Below are 19,434 nucleotides of genomic sequence, written 5' to 3'. Positions count from 1 at the left end.
AACCGGATAGAGCAGCAGGTATAAAACTGTAAGTGATACTGATGGGATAAATGAGCTTTGTCTCTCTGATTTCGTATTAAGAGGTTATTTAACAAAATGTAGTCTGTGTAAACTTCATGTAATATGTTCTACTACTTCCCATTAGGGTGAGTAAATTGTTCTAATTGTACAAAATCAATGACTAATAAACCTGGTGGAAATGAACACAAAATGGGGTGATACATGAAAAGTTATTCCCAGTAATAAAAATAAACAAGAATAATGGTACTCAGACTTCATATTTATAGAATTATGTGGCCTCGCAAACTGGTAATATCTTTTTGAATAATACATTGAGTTTAATATACACAGGTATACAGATGAATGATTTATCAGTTTTTGTAGAGAAATTAGCCATTGGCTCTCAAACTGTGAACTGCAGTTTCCGACAAGCAGTGGCTCAGATAGTTACTATGTCAAATAATGTACCTGTAGTAGATGCAGATCATGTGGTTATTAAGTCATCTGATACTGTAACTGCTACTTGTTCATCAACAAATGATCATGGTGAAGTAGATCACATAATACATGCCGCTGGATGAATGTGATGAGATTTCTTCAGAGGCAGAGAATACAACTACAACTAAGAAGAAAGGAAGGGGACGTGGCCAAGATGGCTAACTGAGAGCAGCAACTGGTGAAAGGTATGTGACTGAAGTTTTCTCTGACAGAAAATATAATACAAAAATGTAAAATTGAAGATATTTGCTAGCTAATTTTATTTATTAATGGCAAAGAAAAGATTTATAGCTTTAAATTCTCAAAAGCAATAGTTTTTCTGTCAGACTTTCAGCTGTTTGGTTAAGAGAGAAGAGACTTCAACATGAGTCACTCAAAAAATGGTACTCAGCATTTTTGTGTTAAAAAAGTCACTATTATCTTGTAGTATAGGATATATTACTTAAAAATAGACAAATCAGATACAAAATTAAAATGTTTGAGAGAAGAGACCAGAAAGAGGATGGAACATTATGAAGCTATTATGAAACAACGTGTGGTGAATATGTATTTTAAGAAGAGGGAGGAGCATAGGGCGATGTACAAGAGTGGAGGAAGATGCACACAGATGGATTATATCCTATGCAAGAGGGCCAGTCTGAAGGAAATTGAAAACTGTAAAGTGGTGACAGGGGAAAGTGCAGATAGGTAGCATAGAATGGTGGTCTGTAGGATGACATTGGTGTTTAAGAAGAGAAGGAAGAGTGTGAGAACAGTGCAAAGGATTAAATAGTGGAAGTTGAAAAAGGGTGATTGTGAGGTGGCGTTCAGGGAAGAGTTAAGACATGCACTGGGGGGCAGTGATGAGTTACCTAATAGCTGGGTAACTACAGCAGAGTTGATAGGGGAGACAGCTAGAAAGGTGCTTGGTGTGACATCTGGGCAGAGGAAGGAGGTCAAGGAGACCTAGTGGTGGAATGAGGAAGTACAGGAGAGAATAAAGAGGAAGAAGCTGGTGAAGAAGAAGTGGGATTGTCAAAGAGATGAAGAAAGTAGACAGGAGCATAAGGAGATGAGGCACTCGGTAAAGCGAGAAGTGGCAAAGGCTAAGGATAAGGCATATGGAAAGTTGTATGAAAGGCTGGACACTAAAGAGGGAGAAAGAAACCTATACTGACTGGCTAGACAGAAGGACCAAACTGGGAAAGATGTGCAGCAGGTAAGGGTGATAAAAGATAGTGAGGTAAACATACTAACATGTGAGGAGAGTGTGTTTAGCAGATGGAAAGAGAACTCTGAGGGGCTGATGAATGAAGAGAATAAGAGAAAGAGAAGGTTGGATGATATGGGGATAGTGAATCAGGAAATGAAACACATTAGCAAGGAGGAAGTATGGACAGCTATGAAGAGGATGAAGAATGGAAAGGCTGTTGGACCAGATGACATACCAGTGGAAGCATGGAGGTGCTTAGGAGAAATGACAGTGGAGTCTTTAACCAGATTGTTTAATGAAATCTTGGAAAGTCAGAGGATGCATGAGGGGTGGAGAAAAAGTGTTTTGGTACCTATCTTTAAAAATAAGGGTGATGTGCAGAGCTGTAGTAACTACAGAGGCATAAAACCGATCAATCACAGCTTGAAGTTATGGGAAAGTGTAGTGGGAGCTAGGTTAAGAAGGGAGGTGATGATTAGTGATCAGCAGTATGGTTTCATGCTGGGAAAGAGCACTGCAGATGTGATGTTTGCTCTGAGAGTGTTGATGAAGAAATATGGAAAAGGTCAGAAGGAGATGCACTGTGTCTTTGCAGACTTAGAGAAAGCATATGACAGGGTGCCTAGAGAGGAGTTGTGGTATTGTATGAGAAAGTCAGGAGTGGCAGAGAAGTATGCAAGAGTGATACAGGATATGTACGAGGGTAGTGTGACAGTGGTGAGGTCTGCAGTGGTAGTGACAGATGCATTTAAGGTGGAGCTGGGATTACATCAAGGATCAACTTTGAGCCCTTTCTTATTTGCAGTGGTGATGGACAGGTTGACAGACAAAATCAGACAGGAGGCCCCATGGACTATGATGTTTGCAGATGACATTGTGATCCATAGTGAGAGTAGGGAGCAGGTTGAGGAGACCCTATAGTGGTGGAGATATGCTCTAGAGAGGAGAGGAATGAAGGTCAGCAGGACTAAGACAGAATATATGTGTGTGAATGAGAGGGAGGATAGAGGAATGGTGAGGATGCAGGTACTAGAGTTGGTGAAGGTGGATGAGTTTAAGTACTTGGGATCAACAGTTCAGAGTAATGGTGAGTGTGGAAGAGATGTGAAGAAGAGAGTACAGGCAGGGTGGAATGGGTGGAGAAGAGTGTCAGGAGTGATTTGTGACAGACGGGTACCAGTAAGAATGAAAGGGAAGGTCTACAAGAGGGTAGTGAGACCAGCTATGTTATATGGGCTGGAGAAGGTGGCATTGACAAAAAGGCAAGAGTCAGAGCTAGATGTGGCAGAGTTAAAGATGTTAAGATTTGCACTGGGTGTGACTAGGATGGACAGGATTAGGAATCAGTATATTAGAGGGACAGCTCAGTTTGGACAGTTTGAAGACAAAGCCAGAGAGGCGAGATTGCATTGATTTGGACATGTGCTAAGGAGGGATGCTGGGTATATTGGGAAAAGGATGCTAAGGATGGAGCTGCCAGGTAAGAGGAAAAGAGGACGACCTAAGATTAGGTTTATGGATGTGGTAAGAAAGGACATGCAGGTGGTTGGTTTGACAGAGCAAGATGTAGAGGACAGGAATAAATGAAAACAGATGATCTGCTGTGGTGACCCCTAGTGGGAACAGCTTAAAGAGAAGAAGAAGATGAAACAATGAGGGGCACAAATCAGCAGTATGGAATAGACTTTGAATGATCATTCAAGCAGAATAACTAAGAGAGTCTCAGACTGAATTTCTTCTAAAACAAAATAACTGACTCATAGATTTAGAAAACAGACTGAGATGAAATAACAGAATTTATGGTATACTTGAAAAATATGAGGGGACGATATAATAAACTTCTTAACTACCTGGCTGCATAAAATTTTAAAACTATCTGAAACTCTATCTTTTGGAAGTGAAAGAGAACATAGATCCATGAGAGCACACTCTAAGAAGGAAAACTGAACAACATGCTCAATTATAGTTAAAAAGATCAACTATTAAAAGCAGGGTGGTCCAGCCTACCTATTAAAATAGGTGAACATGTAGTCAGATTTAACAATGATTATTCCAGTTAAGTAATAAGTAAAAGAAAATCATGTTTCCCACTCATCAAGGAACTTAAAAAGAACAATATTAATGCCATAGCCATTTTGGTGTTTCCTGCAAAGATCAAATTATTCCTTTCTGAAGAAACCAAAATATTTAACACACACTGGAGGAGGTATTCACTTTTGTTAACAGCAATAAAACCCGTAATACTTAAGAAATCGAGAGGAACAGTATATCTCTGAAAAGACAGTGTGAGCCGAATTCTTGCAAAACAGCTTCTAAAACTAAAATGCCTGAAAACAAATGGCTCTTATTCATTGATTGCTGTACTATTATTTTCTGAAACAATAGATTTGCCTTTTAAGTAAAATGTTTTTACTGGACTTTAAGCCACAAAACATATGTAAGTATGTATTTATATTTTAAGCTAAAGCATTTTTTTCATGATGAGGAACATAAAGGGTTAGTTTTACTGTTTTTCTATATTTACACTGAAAGACTTAATATAGTCAATTAACTAAACCTATAAGTGTGTTTCTAAATGTTAAGCAAATAACTTTCTGTAAGAAAATGCTGTTATATTATAAGCAATAGAACTGGTAACTTTAAAGCTATATAAGTTAAGAATTGTATTTTATTTATTCAACATCACTTAGTATGTGCATTGCTAGGTGAACTGAATGTCAGGTCTAAGTGATATGATAATTGGAAGTGTTAAAGTTCTAGTGACTTTTTTTCCTTGTGCCTGTATAATACATTCCTTTCATAGGCTATTTATGAAAAAACATATGCCTTGAAAAAGTTTGAGAACAAAAGAATGTTCCATCTCTTCAGAATGATACACTTTTCCTGCCTTAAGCTTTGCTGACGAAAATCTACATCAAAGTTCGTCACTTGTGTCTGTGAAAGAGGAAAAGAACTTCCTATTGTGTTTATTTTCTCAAGTATATATGTGAGAAATCTACTCAACATAATATATATATTTTTTCTTTTTTCTTTTCTTAGAAGTGAAGAACTGGTAAGACAAAAGCTATAGTAATGCACTGACTATTAATATAGTAATATATATAAGGACATTTCAGATTATTTATAGAATTCCAGTATATATAATAAAATGAAAATAGTTTAAGACTTACCTTAAGGAACAAATTGAGGATGTTTTACCTTTGCATGATTGACTAGTAATAAAATAAAAGAATGGGATAAAGAGTAGTTAGAAATACAAGATGGAATACAAAAAGCAATGTTTGAACAACAAAGACATTAGATAACACTGATGATATTAAACAAGTAATGACAAAATATCAAATAGTTTTAATGGAAAAAGTGGTGATAGCTTTAGAAAAAAATAAAATTGCATAGTTATGTGATGACTTCAAAAAATCTATATAGAGTAGCCAATAGAAGTTAAGATGTTAAGCAAAAAAAGCACAAAGTAATGATATCCAAAATTCTCACACTAATAAGCTTACTTCAGATATAGAGGAAATGCTTAATATTTTTGAGAAAAATTCATAAGGATCTTAAGGTAAAAATAATAATCCTGATGAGTACAAAATTGACAATTATTTAAAGAAAAACATTACTTGTAAATTAAATAAACAACAAATATCTCACTTAAATAAGCTTATTACCCTGATAGAAGTTAAAGAAACTTTAAAAAGGTGAAAATGGTAAAGCTCCAGGGTTAGATGCTTTAAATATGTAATTATATCGTCTATTTCCATTAAATATTTTAGAATTCCTGAGTTAACTTTTCAGGATAATTCAGGGTGAGAAAATAATACCTCTCTTATGGCAATTTTCTGTAATCTCACCTATACTTCAACAAGGAAATGATAATAAGTTAGTCTCTTCATATAGAGCTATTTAATTATGAAATATAAACTATGAAATATTTACTTAGGGGTAGTGACTATTTTAGATTTAGCAAATGGAATTAACAAGAAATTGGCCCTAATTAGCTTAGATGTTGAGAGAACTTTTGATTCTTTTGACTGGAATTACTTGTTTAAAACTTTAGAAGCATTTGTATTTCCAGAACAGTTTATTAGAATATTTAAAAAAAAACACTGTATAGAGACTCCAAAGCATATGTTAAAATTGGATCATACATTTCTCAAAGATTCATTTTAAACAAAGGCACTAAACCAGGGTGTCCTTTGTCCTCTTTATTATTTGCATTAGTTAACAAACCCTTAGCTAATAATATCAGAAGCAATGGAAAAAATTATTGATTCTCAATTAAAACCAGAGATAAGCCCCGAATCCAGGAGCCAGCAGGGAAAGGCTACCCACAGTAGTATAGTCAAAGGCACAGTCCAATGTCCAATCACTAAAAAAGTTGCTGAGACTGGTTAATCACCAGAAACACTTTATTCAAAAATAACTACAAACGCTTTCATCTCTGTCAGTTCAGAGATTAGTCTTTGAAACTTGTAAATTGTAGCAAATACTGTGATGTGCATTATGATTCTGTAACAGTAAAGGAAGAATGTACATACAAATCTATGATATTTATTTTTCGTTATTTATGTATTTAATTGGATAAGCAGTCTGGTCTCTGTATGCTTTCAGCTACACCCCAGGCCAGAGGCAACACAATCATAACAGAATATTGTCAATGTGACTTGCCTACAATTGAAGACTTGTAGAAGTAATAGGTAACTGTACATTGCAAAATTCATTGAAAGTTTTCTGGATGTGCTAATTACAAGCACAAAAGCAGCAGGTACATAATATTGCAAAATTCAACAGTAGCAATGTATGCATGTAAATAAAGAATAACTTAAGAAACAAGAAACATAGTGTAAAGCTATGATTAAATATACAGTGGGAGGGATAAATACAGTAGGAAGGATGAACATTACAAGTCGATACTTTGTCATCTATTAGTACAAAATGCCAACTACTATGCTATCCATAATGTGACTGACCACATAAAGGTATTATTATGCAATTCACATAAGCATAAAACTTGACAGAAAACTGCATGTAAATCATATGTTATTGCTGAATCAAACTCCTTCACATCAGAAGCTAATTTTTAGCGCTAGCAGAGCACACAGAGAGTATACATGTAATGTCAGTATTACGGAATGGTTGATTATAAGAAGATTAAATGTTTCTGAAAAAGATGTGTATTTGTTTCTGATATTTGCAGTAAAGTAATAAAATAATATGGTTATTTAATGCTGAAGATAAAATATTTTAAGCAATTAGAGTCTATAAAATAAATACAAGTGTGAGTTTAAAGAAAGATAGTGAAATGGGAATGACATGATTAAAAGAGTTAGAGGAGAAAAAAGAAAGAAGGAAGGAGAAGAGTATTACAGGAGAGAAAAGAAGATGAATGTAGACTATATGAGTAGTAACTGATGATTGAGAATGACAGGTAGAATAACGTTCTGTAGTAAACAGGTAGTTGTACGATTTATGTGGTTTCACTGATCATGTAGCTATTCAGGTAGATACGATTTCAGTCAGTACTGGAACTAGGGATATGAGTGAAGATTTTTTTATCTTGAAGGATGTGATTCTTACAATCTAAGGCAAAAGAGTGGATAACTAAACTCTGTGCAGAAAAGCTTCTCACTATTGTTAAATAAAGCTGTACTGCTGGGAAGGAGAGTCTGTAGATTTTTAATTTTACTTCTGCTGATAGCATGAGAGCTGGTGAAAAATGAAAAGGATCCAAACATTAGAGGTTTCAATGAGAAGAAACTGGTTAAAAATGATGCTCTTTGTCCTATGAGAAGTCAGCTAGCTTTTGTAAGATTTATGCAGTGGTTTTCTCTTTTGAAGGAAAGGACTATGTCTACATATCTAAGTGAATATAGTATGTAACTTTGTAAGATTTTTCTTGGAGGCTTCAGTTATGATACATAATCCATATTCAGCTTTATCAAAATATGTCCTTGAGGACGAAACAACTACTTCTGCAGTACTCAAAATTAGGGCTTTCTTTCACACATTCAACAGAAATTCACGTAAATATTTTTTCCTCTGTACTTCCATGTGGGAGTCTTTACCCTCCACACCCAACTTCTCTTTATTATTCTGATATAGTGGTTGCTGCAAGTCAGAAAAATATAAATAATTTGAAATGAATTAACTTACTTGCTATTTTTTTGTTTTTTGTTTTTTGGCGGGGGGGGGGGGTACTCCACTCATAAAGAAAGAATAATACAGTAACATCAAGCTAAAATGCATCATTACAATGCACAATAAACAAATACATCCAAGAACAATAGTTGAGCCTCCAAATTCAAGTAGCTGACAAATGAGCAATCTACCTGCAAACCTTCAAGCACATGGAATGAAACTATGAATACATACATCACGTAACAATAAAACAAGAGATCATCAATATGTCCAATAGTTAAAGCTGTAGAACTGTCTCTAAAAGTGCACCATTTTATAACAATTATCAACAGGTATTAAATATTTAGTCAGTTATTTAAATAAAGACTTCCAATCTAAAGATGGTCTACAGTAAGTTGTCGTAAGTATGTTTAGTTTGTTGTCTTATCAAGTGGTCACTATGATGGTAAAATGGGATGTTTCTGTAAAAAAAACTGCCAGGCTATTTTCTCTGAGTCTAATAAAATATTTATTTTCTTTAGAACTTATATTATTTATTTTAATTTATTTTAACATTATTTTACCAGGATAAATCCAACTGGACACAAAGTGTCCATTTTCAATGGAGTCCTGAGGAGAAAAGCTCCAAGGAAGTTAAAGAGTACATACATGGTTTAGATAACAATAAAAAACTGGTATACAAGGTAAGAGAAACAAAGAAGTACAAGAACAATTTTGTAAAACAATAAGATACTCAAACAATAAGATACTCAGGAGTAGAACCCCTATTTGCAATATTTACAAAAAAAAGTACTTTTTGTAAAGTAGGGAAAATGTTAATACCAGAATAAAGGTGAAATGCAGTTTTATCTGGGAACAATAAAGGGTTATAATATTTTTCTGGAACAATATAAAATTTCAAAGTAAACCACAGGTCAGGAACACGAAGTTCAAAAAATCTGACTGAATTCAGTCTGAGGAAGTCCGAGTTGGATGAAAGTGCTTACTGATTTTTGAGTCTGTGGATTAAAAGGAACTTTTTACTGTATTTTTAAGTCTGTGGATTAAAAGCAGAAATTTTTTGAACTTCGTGTTCCTGACCTGTGGTTTACTTTGAAATTGTTATAATATTTTTGCCATGATGCTTTTCACTATTTGCCAAATGCATCATTTTTTTTAGCAGTTTGTATAGAACAAATATCATTCCATCTTATTCTAATTCTAAAATAAACTACAATGGGGTAAAGACAATGCAGCTTTTAACACCAGTTCGTTTGGCTATGTATCAAAGATATTTGACAACTGTAGACCTCCATTTTTGGTTAGAACTGGGTGACTTTAGTGAAAAAGATATATGTACCTTCTCTGTACTGTATTGAAGAAACAACGCTAATAAAATTAAAGTCATGCCATTATTTACATATACTCTGATGCTGCATAAATTAAAATATTAGCCATTTGTGATTGGTATTCTTGATTTTTTAATGCTATTAAGTATATTTTAGTTTCACCTAATTAAAAAATAGATTAGCAGGTATGATAACCATCTAAATATGACAGTGTTATTTTATTATCAGTACTACTCTCCACTTCTGCTATGACACATCGAATGACAGCTTGACAAGCCCCTTCCTCCCAAAATCAATGTATCAAACACTGCTCCCAAAAAAAAATGACACACCTTTCTTGAACTTGTATATACCAACTTCAAACAAAGATGAAGTCACATAGAAACTGTACCAGCAGTGATTTCCTAAAGAAAACAGTGATAATGGAGCTGAACATCAAGGAATGGAACTCAACAGGTTGAGTTATTTTCCACAAGGAACTGGATAAGGGATAGAGATGCCATGTTCTCCAGGTTAGATAAATGTAGCCCTGAAAATGTGTGTAAAGCATTTTTTTCTAGTTTAGCTACTTGAACAAGGTTTTCAGAGCCAAACCTTTAGTCCCAATTCCACTACTATAACAAGTATTCTTATAGGTAAACTGCCCTTTTGATCTGTGTTAAATCTAGCCAATTTAGCCTTGTGGAGACTCAAACCCTGTAACTCTTGTTTGTGAGGAAAACACCTTAACCATTATACCAACCTTCAACTCACTTGTAGTGGCTTCTCTACCAGAGAGAATTTGAGGTTATTTTTTTTTTTTTGAGAATAACTTCACAGTCGATCAAGATGTGGGTAATTGCACTTATCAAGTATGTATATTTTAATTATCACATTTCTCTTAAATATTAAAAAAATCAGTTATTTGTTTCAGAAAATATTTTCGTTTGGTTTTGTTTCCTGGTAACCATCGTGTCCAGAATCTGTTTGCTTGAACATCCTGTTCATGCTCTCAATAAATGTAGAGGTATAAACAGTGTGGTTAAAAGAAGCCTCATAGTTTCTATACTTCCTTGTATAATGTATGCAGGTTGTTTTAAACTGTCACTCTTTTGAACAAAAGAGTACATTGCATTACATACCAGCAATGCAAGCTTTTTATATTGTTAGTACTCATTCAGGATGGATTTTATGAGTCTCCATACTTTCCTTGTATGTGTCTTTATCTATGTGGCTATTATCTGCCATAATGATATCTCTTGATCTTTTAAATATTTTTTGCACGTTCATAATGCCCAGTTACTGTTTTCCTTCCTAATAAGTTTCTTAGTCTTGCTTTCCCCATAATCCAGCAGAGTCAAGAATAATACATTTTATGACTGGTGTTGAGTTTTTTCATATTATAATTGTCTTTTAATTTTGCCTTATTTGCTAGTAAAAACTAATTTATTTCTTTTCCATATCAGTCTTATCTGTTGCTTAAAAAATATGCAGGAATATTACATGCTCCTGACTCACATCTAACTCTTGAAAATGAAAATACCAGCAAATTATGTAGATGTTTTCATATTTTTCATCCATACTAAAACTTTGTATTCATGCTGCGGTGGTGGTGCTGCGGTAGCAATGTCGCCGCACAGTAAGACGTCCTGTTCGATTCTCAGTTAAAGCGTCTTCTGTGTGGAGACATGCATGAATGGGAGTACCTTCGTTGAAGGTTGAGCGTCAGGGCTGGCAACTTGGTATGTAAAAATCTACTGCCAATCATTAGCGGACCAGAGTTCCGCTGTGATGACTCCTAACCGGGAAAAGCCGAAAGATAATACAACAACAACTAAAACTTTGTATTCAATGCAATGATTCTTTGTTCATAGATGTACTTATCAATGGAGTAGTATACTTGTCATTTAATAGCTTCTGTGAAATAAATTCAATGATTGAGTTTCCAGTTTTTTGTGAATACAGTCATAGAATATTTAAAGATATACATACCTGGTAAGTTTCATATCTGTAGTTGAAGACAATTCCCTAGTTAAAACAGTCTCTGATGAGATGATTAACTTTAACAATTGGTTTAGTTAGTGGCATCCTTCTAAGGGCATCCAATATTTGTCAGCTTGGGAGAACATAATCAACAGACCATGCTGCTTTGCCAGTGATGGTCTGCACCTACCCACACTAGGCTTATGGATATTGGACAAAATATTATCTGCCCCTATTGTGCCTTTTTAGGCAATGCCAATTAGATAAACCTTCCAACGTGGTTAATTCCACTCAAGTTAAAAAAGGTATTACTGCTCAGTGCTAGGAATCTCAACAAGAAGCTCCTCTTCCTAGAAGTGCTCCTCACCCAGGAAGGTGTTGAACTCTGTGCAATTACTGAGACATGGTTTAAAGCCATGGAAGGCACCCTGGCAGTACAAGGCTTTAATGCCTTCCACTAATTTAGATCAGCTACTGCACAGGAAGTGACAAGAGATGAAGGTGTATCAATCTACATAAAAAGTAATCACACCTCAATATCGGGTCAAACAATATGACACAGTTGAGCTACTCCATGTCCAACTAACCTTTGGTAAAGTCCCATACCAAATTCTTGCTAGATATAGGTCCCTATCTATGACCCAGGATAACCATACCACACACTCACATGTACTGGAGTCACTCAAAGTTTAGCCCACTGCCATATTCATGAGTGGCTTCAACTATCCCATCATAAACTGGGATACATACACAACCACTAACATGCAGTCTGAAAGATTCCTGGATTTTGTCAACGTAAACAGTCTGGAACAGCTAGTCTCCACACTTAACAGGGGGTGCAAATATCCTGCATCTGGTACTCACAAATATAAGGGGACATTTTACCCCACTCCCATGTGTAATATCCTCACTGGTCAGGCCAGATCACAAAGTGGTCACCCTTGAAATAAATATAAAGGCTGAACTCCCAGCATACCTCAAAACCTTCAAGTACTCTTCCAAGGCTAACTACCTTCTATTAAGCAATGGCATAGCTAAATGCCAAGTCCCTCCATACGCAGAGAACATGGTGGCCTTTGTGGAAGTGTTTACAGAAATCCTGCTTAAACATGTAAATAAATGAATAGAAACAGCAGTACCAAACCAAAATAAACTTTGGACAAACTCCAAAAACAAGCCCCCTTGGTGGACCTCCAGTATAAATAGGTTGTACAACAGAAGATAATTCTGTCCAAAAATAGGAATGGTTTTGCCCAAAAGACAAAAAGGCCTTTCATCAGTCTCAGCAAGCAACTCATGAGGCTACTCAAGTCCTCCAAAGCCAAATTTTAGGCACAAATAGACTCCCAGGCTATGGATAACCATAAGGTATGTTTCAGTTATGTGCACAACTTGAAATGGAACACCAAACAGTGTGCTGAACTAATTGTAATTAAAACTTCCTATATCGAACTGAGGGATGCAGCAAATTTGCTGGCCAATAAATTTAACTTCAATTTTAACCCCTATCAGCCCCAGGTCCCCCATGAAATACTGTCTAAAATTTCTCCCTCAACTATTGCTAAAGAACAGGCTCTCAATGCACTACTCAGAGCTAAAAATACAGCATCAGTGGGTTCTGATAATATCATATGACGCCTCCTAAATAACTTGAAACATGACCTGTCAGGCCCTCTAGAACATCTATTCACCCACAGCCTTCAGGCAGACTTGATCTATAGGGAATAGAGGACCACAATGGTCATCCATAGGCAGACCATCAACAGACCCAGGGAACTACAGTTCCATAAATTTGTCTAGTCTTTGGTACAAGGCCATGGAGAGAATTATTGCAGACCTGATAAACAAAGACATAGGAAATTCCCAACTACTGGAACCATCCAACTTCGGTTTTGTCAATGGCAGGTCATTCTTACTAAACTTGGTGGACTTCTTTGAGAAGGTCATTAGAGTCATGGATATACTGCCTACCTTGATCTGGCAAAGACATTGACACAATACCTCACTTTGGTATTATAGACAAAATCACAAATTTAGGCATAAATCCCTATGTCTCCCAATGGATAGCCAAATGGCTCAAAGAGAGAACACATGACGTTAAGGTTGGAGAATCCATCTCCATCGAGAAGCATGTTATTAGTAGTGTCCCACAGGGCTTGGTACTGGGATCTCTCTTGTTTGGAATATACTTCTCTGAAGTCAAGGGCAAATGTAGAGGGCCTTTGACTGACCAAACTTACTGATGACTGCAAGCTAGGTGGAATCTTTGAATCCCCCAAAGATGTTGATATCCTCCAGAAGGGTCTAACACAGACAAATAACTGGTGTCAAACCATGGCCTAAAACCCGATGCAAAATAATGCATAATTATTCTCTTTGGGAAGATGACCACCCCTGTAAATTACAACAGTGATAACTCTTCCCTAAGAGCAGACCCAATGGAAAGGGTCTTGGGAAATCAGGTTGACAGTAACCTGAACTTTGATCACCATGTGTCATTGGTGGTGAGAAAATCATTCTGTGTGGTGTAACCTTTAAGCAAGAGCATGGCATCCAGATCTAAGAAGATCATAGTCTCACTGTACTCAGCCCTCATTAGACCAATAATAAAGTACAATGCACTCTTCAGCATGTAACTGACCAGGCATTTGCAACAACTAGAATGGTCACAGAGGTTTTCCACTCAAAGAATACAGGCTGTAAATAATATGTCCTATGAAGACTGCCTCAAAGTCCTATCCCTGTAGTCAGTCTCTTACAGATTATTGAGGGACCATCTATGTCTAACCTACAAAGCATTCTCTGATCTAGTCCTGATGGATCTGCTACACATTTGCAAAACAAACAGCAGTAGATTTACCCAGTTTAAGGATCTAAATCTTTTCTGCGACATAAACAAAACATGTTGTAGGGACAGGTATGCTTCTCAAAGATTCAAACAGATTTTCCCTAAGCCTATTCAAATGCAATTTGGACTAATGGCTTGGGAAATCACAAATTCATTCCTGGCTTGTCACCTGTTGCCCTTATGGCTAGGGACATTATTTATATGCCTTAAGGCACAAGCTGTTCTAGCCTGTGGGCATTGATAATTGGGACAATTGGGGCATGAATGGCTATGCTTAAAAAGGCACTAGGGCCATTAGCCTAGCAACCTCCTATGATCTTATGACCCTAAGAGGGCTAATTAGGTCAAGCAAAGCCAATTTTGAGGTTAAGATAGCCTTTTGGGTGAAAGATAATCATAAAGCCTTCTTCAGCTAGTTTTCTTCAGCTGTGTCAGAATTCTCAAGGGTAGTACACAGCAATGTGCTGAACTGGTGGTTAACGGTGCCACATGCACTGAAGCACGTGATATAGTGAACCTTTTAGTGGTCACATTCAGTTTCAGCTTTAATCCCCTCTCACACCAACCATTTCCCAAAACGTACCATGAAATGTAACCCCTCCAACTATAACTAGGGAACATGTACTGGCTAAACTCATTAAAGCCAAGAACATGGCCCAGATAACATCCCAGGATGCCTCCTGAACAGTCTAAAATATGACTTATCAGGACCCTGGAGTCATTATTTAACTAAATCTTAAAACAAGCTTTGTGCCATATGAATGGAGGACTGCAATGGTCACCCCCTTCATAATGGAGGACCTTCAATGGATCCTGGAAACTACAGATCCATTAGGCTGACTAGTATTATTTGCAAAACCATGGAAAAAAGTTATCATGGAAATTACCAGCAAGGACATAGAAGATCTCCAGGCACTAGATCTATCTCAGTTTGGCCTTCTCAAAGGAAGTCATACTTATTGAATCTGATGAACTTCCTTGAAAAGGTCATTAAGGCAATGGATGGGGGGAAATGGTGCATCCTGCCTACATAGATCTTGGTAAAGCATTTGGTATAATACCCAACTCAGGCATTGCTAACAAACTGATGAAAATTGGTATAAACCCATTTTTAATATGGTGGATAGCTAGCTGCCTTACTGATAGAACACAGGAAGTTAGAATTGGTGAGGCCACCTCTGCAATGAGGCTGGTAACCAGTGGGGTCCAACAGGGCTCTGTGCTAGCCCCACTCCTCTCTGACATCTGCTTCTTGGATATCAAAAGCTAATGTCAAAGACTTTTGGCTAAACAAGTTTGTAGATGATTGAAAACCGGCAGCAGTCACTGACCCCCCCCCCCCTCCCCCAAGATGAGAACACTTCAGGAATGTGTAACAGCCAAAGCCATAGCTTAAAACTCAACAACAATAAATGCATTATACTACCTTTTGGGAAGCCAGCCACCCTGGATTAATATATCATCAGTAAAGCATACCAAAAAATTGATTCAAGTGTCAGGGATCTGGGAACTCCTGTAGACAGTAGCCTAGTCTCAACCAACATGTGTCTAAGGTATTAAGAAAATCCTTCTATACTGCTCAAATTAAAAGCAAGGGCATAGCATCTAGGTCCAGAGATTATCATATCAATGTACTTGGCCCTCATCAGACCCATCATAGAATATAATGCTCCCTTTGGTATGTATCTGACCAGACACATGCATCAACTGGAATGGTCACAAATGCTCCTTACAAGAAGACTACAAGGTGTAAACACAATGTCCTACTCAGATCATTTCAAAGCCCTGTCTATTTACTCAGTATCATAAAGACTTCTGAGAGGTAATGCCCCCTGGACCTTGTCTTGATGAAACCTTTGTACATCCACAAAACAAACAGCATCAGAACTACTATTTGTGACATTAATAGGACATATTGGAGCAAAAGATATGTTTCTCAGAGAATTCCCCTTCTCTGGAACAGCTACCCATCCATGTGAGGAAAAGTTCTTTCCTATACCTATTTTAGTGTAACTTGAACCAATAATGGGTAATCAGAAATTCACCCCTGGTCTGGTGCCTATGTCTCTGATGGACAGAAGCTGTCAGTAAATCACCCTTATATAAATCAGAATTTTGGGACACATTTTGGTTGCATGGATAGGCTTATAGGCTGTACTAATCGTTACCTTAGTATAAATCTATGAACCTATAAACAAATCCATCCATTCTCCTGGAATTATTGACTTCAATTTTAATACTGAGATACACCACATGGAGGTATAAGATAAAATAGAAATGCACATATACAAAAGTCATTAATAGCAGTAAATTCCTAAGACAATTATTGGTGAGCGGTATATATGATATTCATTGCAATGTCAGTTGTATTGTGTATCTTTTATTATACAATGACCACCCCATTAATATTCAAAAATGTGCATGCTGATTTGCCAGCATGCCCATTGTAAATCCCACAATATAACAATATACCAACGGAAAAAGGTCCAGCCGCACGGACTTTTTTTCCTTTAGTATAAAGTGTCCAAAACCTTTTTTTTTTTAATAAATAAAAAAAAAAAAGAAAAAAACAGAGCAACGGAGACTTTCTTTTCTCTGTTGCTTCCATTTCAAACATGGATGTACTGGGTTTGCGTAGGAATGCAAGTCCCATATGCATGTGCAGTACATCAACACAAGGAAGCAGTATACCACCACTGGCGGAAGAAAGTAATGCGCTGTTATGCAAAGGCATTATTTAAGAAAAGTAAGTATTTTTTTTCTTAAATAATGTCATTGTATAATGCCAATAACCGACTCCATTGTTGTGGTATATTGAAATTTACCCACGGTTGGCTTCGCCTCGTGAGTAAACCATGCCAACTGTGGGTAAATCTTCAATATACCACACCACGTCATCGGTTATTGCTTAATTAGAAATTGCATGGCTCAAGCTATTTTAATAAAGAGTGATTCACCAGTTTATAGCTGGACAAGCTGCTTCTTATGGTAAAAGACAAATGCAGCAATGTAGCCAAGACCTGATCTAACTAGTAAAATAAACCTATACTCTAGTCTAACTAGTGAAACAAAAAAAATACCATAGTGTTCTGGTTTAACTAGTTAACAGTTTTCCTACTTTATTGGTTTTGATCTTCAGAATCAGATAGATATTGTCATGCTATTTTCAAGCTATGACCAGTACTATATGATTACAGATTAAATAATAATAATATTAGTATGGGGTTTGTATGGCATAGAAAAAAAAAACTTTCGGTAAGCCAAAACAAAACATAATTGTCAGGTGTTTCCACTCCTGCACTGCCAAAGTTGGGTGAACCTGGGCCTTCACACGCTCATGTAAAACCCTGCTTCATCGTGCTGTTTAGCAGACCCACATACATAGCAAAGTTGGCAGATAAGTATCTCCTATGTACTAGATTTATTACAGAAGTGAATGTACCTGTAGCTTGGTGGGAGGCATGGCCAATGTCTTTCCATAACAGAGAATCTCTCAGTTTTTAATATTTCATCCAAAAAGTATCCAAATGTTTGATTTCCTTAAAATTAATGTCATAAATAGACTCACCTATGATATGGATACATGCCCTGATATCCTTCCTGGAAACTTTATGTTTATCAGTAGAATTCTTCTTCCCATATGTACCTGGCATCAAGGCAGATATTCACCTCTGAATGCTAGCTTTACTATGTTGGGATTATTGGCATTTCACAAATACTGCAGTTTAATTTTGGGAGACAAAGTTTTCCTTGCCTTTTACAGTTTAATGGAATGTGACTCCACGTACATCTCAAACTAACGTTTTTGCACTTAAGTATGAAGTATTTAGTTGTGATGCATATCTGACCACTATAGATTAGTTGCATTAAACCACAAAATGTGAACAAACACCAACACTCAGTAATTAGTACGGCAGTTTTTGCTATATGTCTCTGAGTCCCAGCCCATTATGTGAGCAGAGTTATTCTGAATATATTATGGGAGCTGCGTTCTTGGCATATTAACTAGTAGACATCCAATGACAGCCCTGTTGTTCCTTAACTGAGCAGCCAGGTTCTCAGGCATCCAGCTATATTTGTGTCACTCTAGCAACATGCATGATAGAAACTTTGTGCTGTGTGCTGTCATTCAATTTATCAGCACTACATCAGAAACAGGGACATGTTTTAATATGCAGCTCTACAAAGTTTTTCTTCTCTGACGTCTAGACATGTGACGGATTTCCACACTGACACTTTACAAAACAAACATTTCCATAACACAAAATGATTTCACAAAATATTCATCAGCCTTAGCCATTTCCCTCTCACTTCTGGAAATGGGGAGAGTAGGGAATTCTAACTTTTGTTCAGTATATTCAAAAATACTGAAATATAATCTACTTACAGTAACAATATGCAGATATATACAATCAATTTCCAATACATATGCAATAGTAGGAGAATTTCCCCACTTCTTAGCCAAAATTTCCTTCAACAATTCTAATAGCACATTGTGTCTCCACAGAACATAGGTCATGCGGAGTGACACTAACCAAGTCATCAAAAAGTATTTAAGAAAGTAAGAAAGTAAATGAATGAATGAGTGAATAAATAAATAAAAAAGATGAAGTAATCCTTTGAAAGAATGATCCATAAGCAGATGTTAAAGCACTGAGTTCATTGATTAGTTACCTGATAACATAACTTTCTTCAGTGCCCTTTGTACATACACACACACACACACACACACACACACACACACACACACACACACACACACACACACACACACAAAGACACAGATGCACACACATACACATGCACCACACACACACACACACACACACACACACACACACACACACACACACACACACACACACACACACACACACACACACACACACACGCACTGCACTTAAGCATTGCCTTTCTTGGCTAAATATGACCGAAGAAGTAGCCTTCTTACTTATTTAACAAATGACAAAAAAAAGTAAAAAAAAAAGAATGAATACAATTATGGAGACATATGCATTGAGCAACTTACTACAGTTGCTAATACTGGAGTTGTACTATTTCAAAAATTCCTTTTCCAGGAGGAAATCCATCCAGCTGTCCAGGAAATATTGTTCTGTAAATAAAGAACTGACTTGTGGCTCATCATTCTTTTCTGTTTAGCTGTGGGCCCCTGTCAATATGTGTGTGGGGGCCCCTATGAATACTTATGCAACACATAAAAGAGAAGATAGGAGGAAGAGTTTATTCCATTAAACCAGATTCAGAATAGCAGCACAAAGCACATAATCAAGGCATTATCAGGCTATTACTCTAGCCCTTATATATAAATATAGTTTTGACTTCTCTTCTATTGGGTACCAACTAGTAGATAAGGTTCCTTTATATTAAGGAACTATCTGCAAGGTAAGATACCTTTTGCCGAGTTGGAGATAACTAGTTTCTTTGCAATCTGGCTACTCATTGCAAGG

Source organism: Protopterus annectens, chromosome 17.part0 (assembly GCF_019279795.1).
Source record: "Protopterus annectens isolate FY-2018-M chromosome 17.part0, PAN1.0, whole genome shotgun sequence".
In the NCBI taxonomy this organism is placed as follows: domain Eukaryota; kingdom Metazoa; phylum Chordata; order Ceratodontiformes; family Protopteridae; genus Protopterus; species Protopterus annectens.
This window is presented reverse-complemented; position numbering follows the sequence as displayed.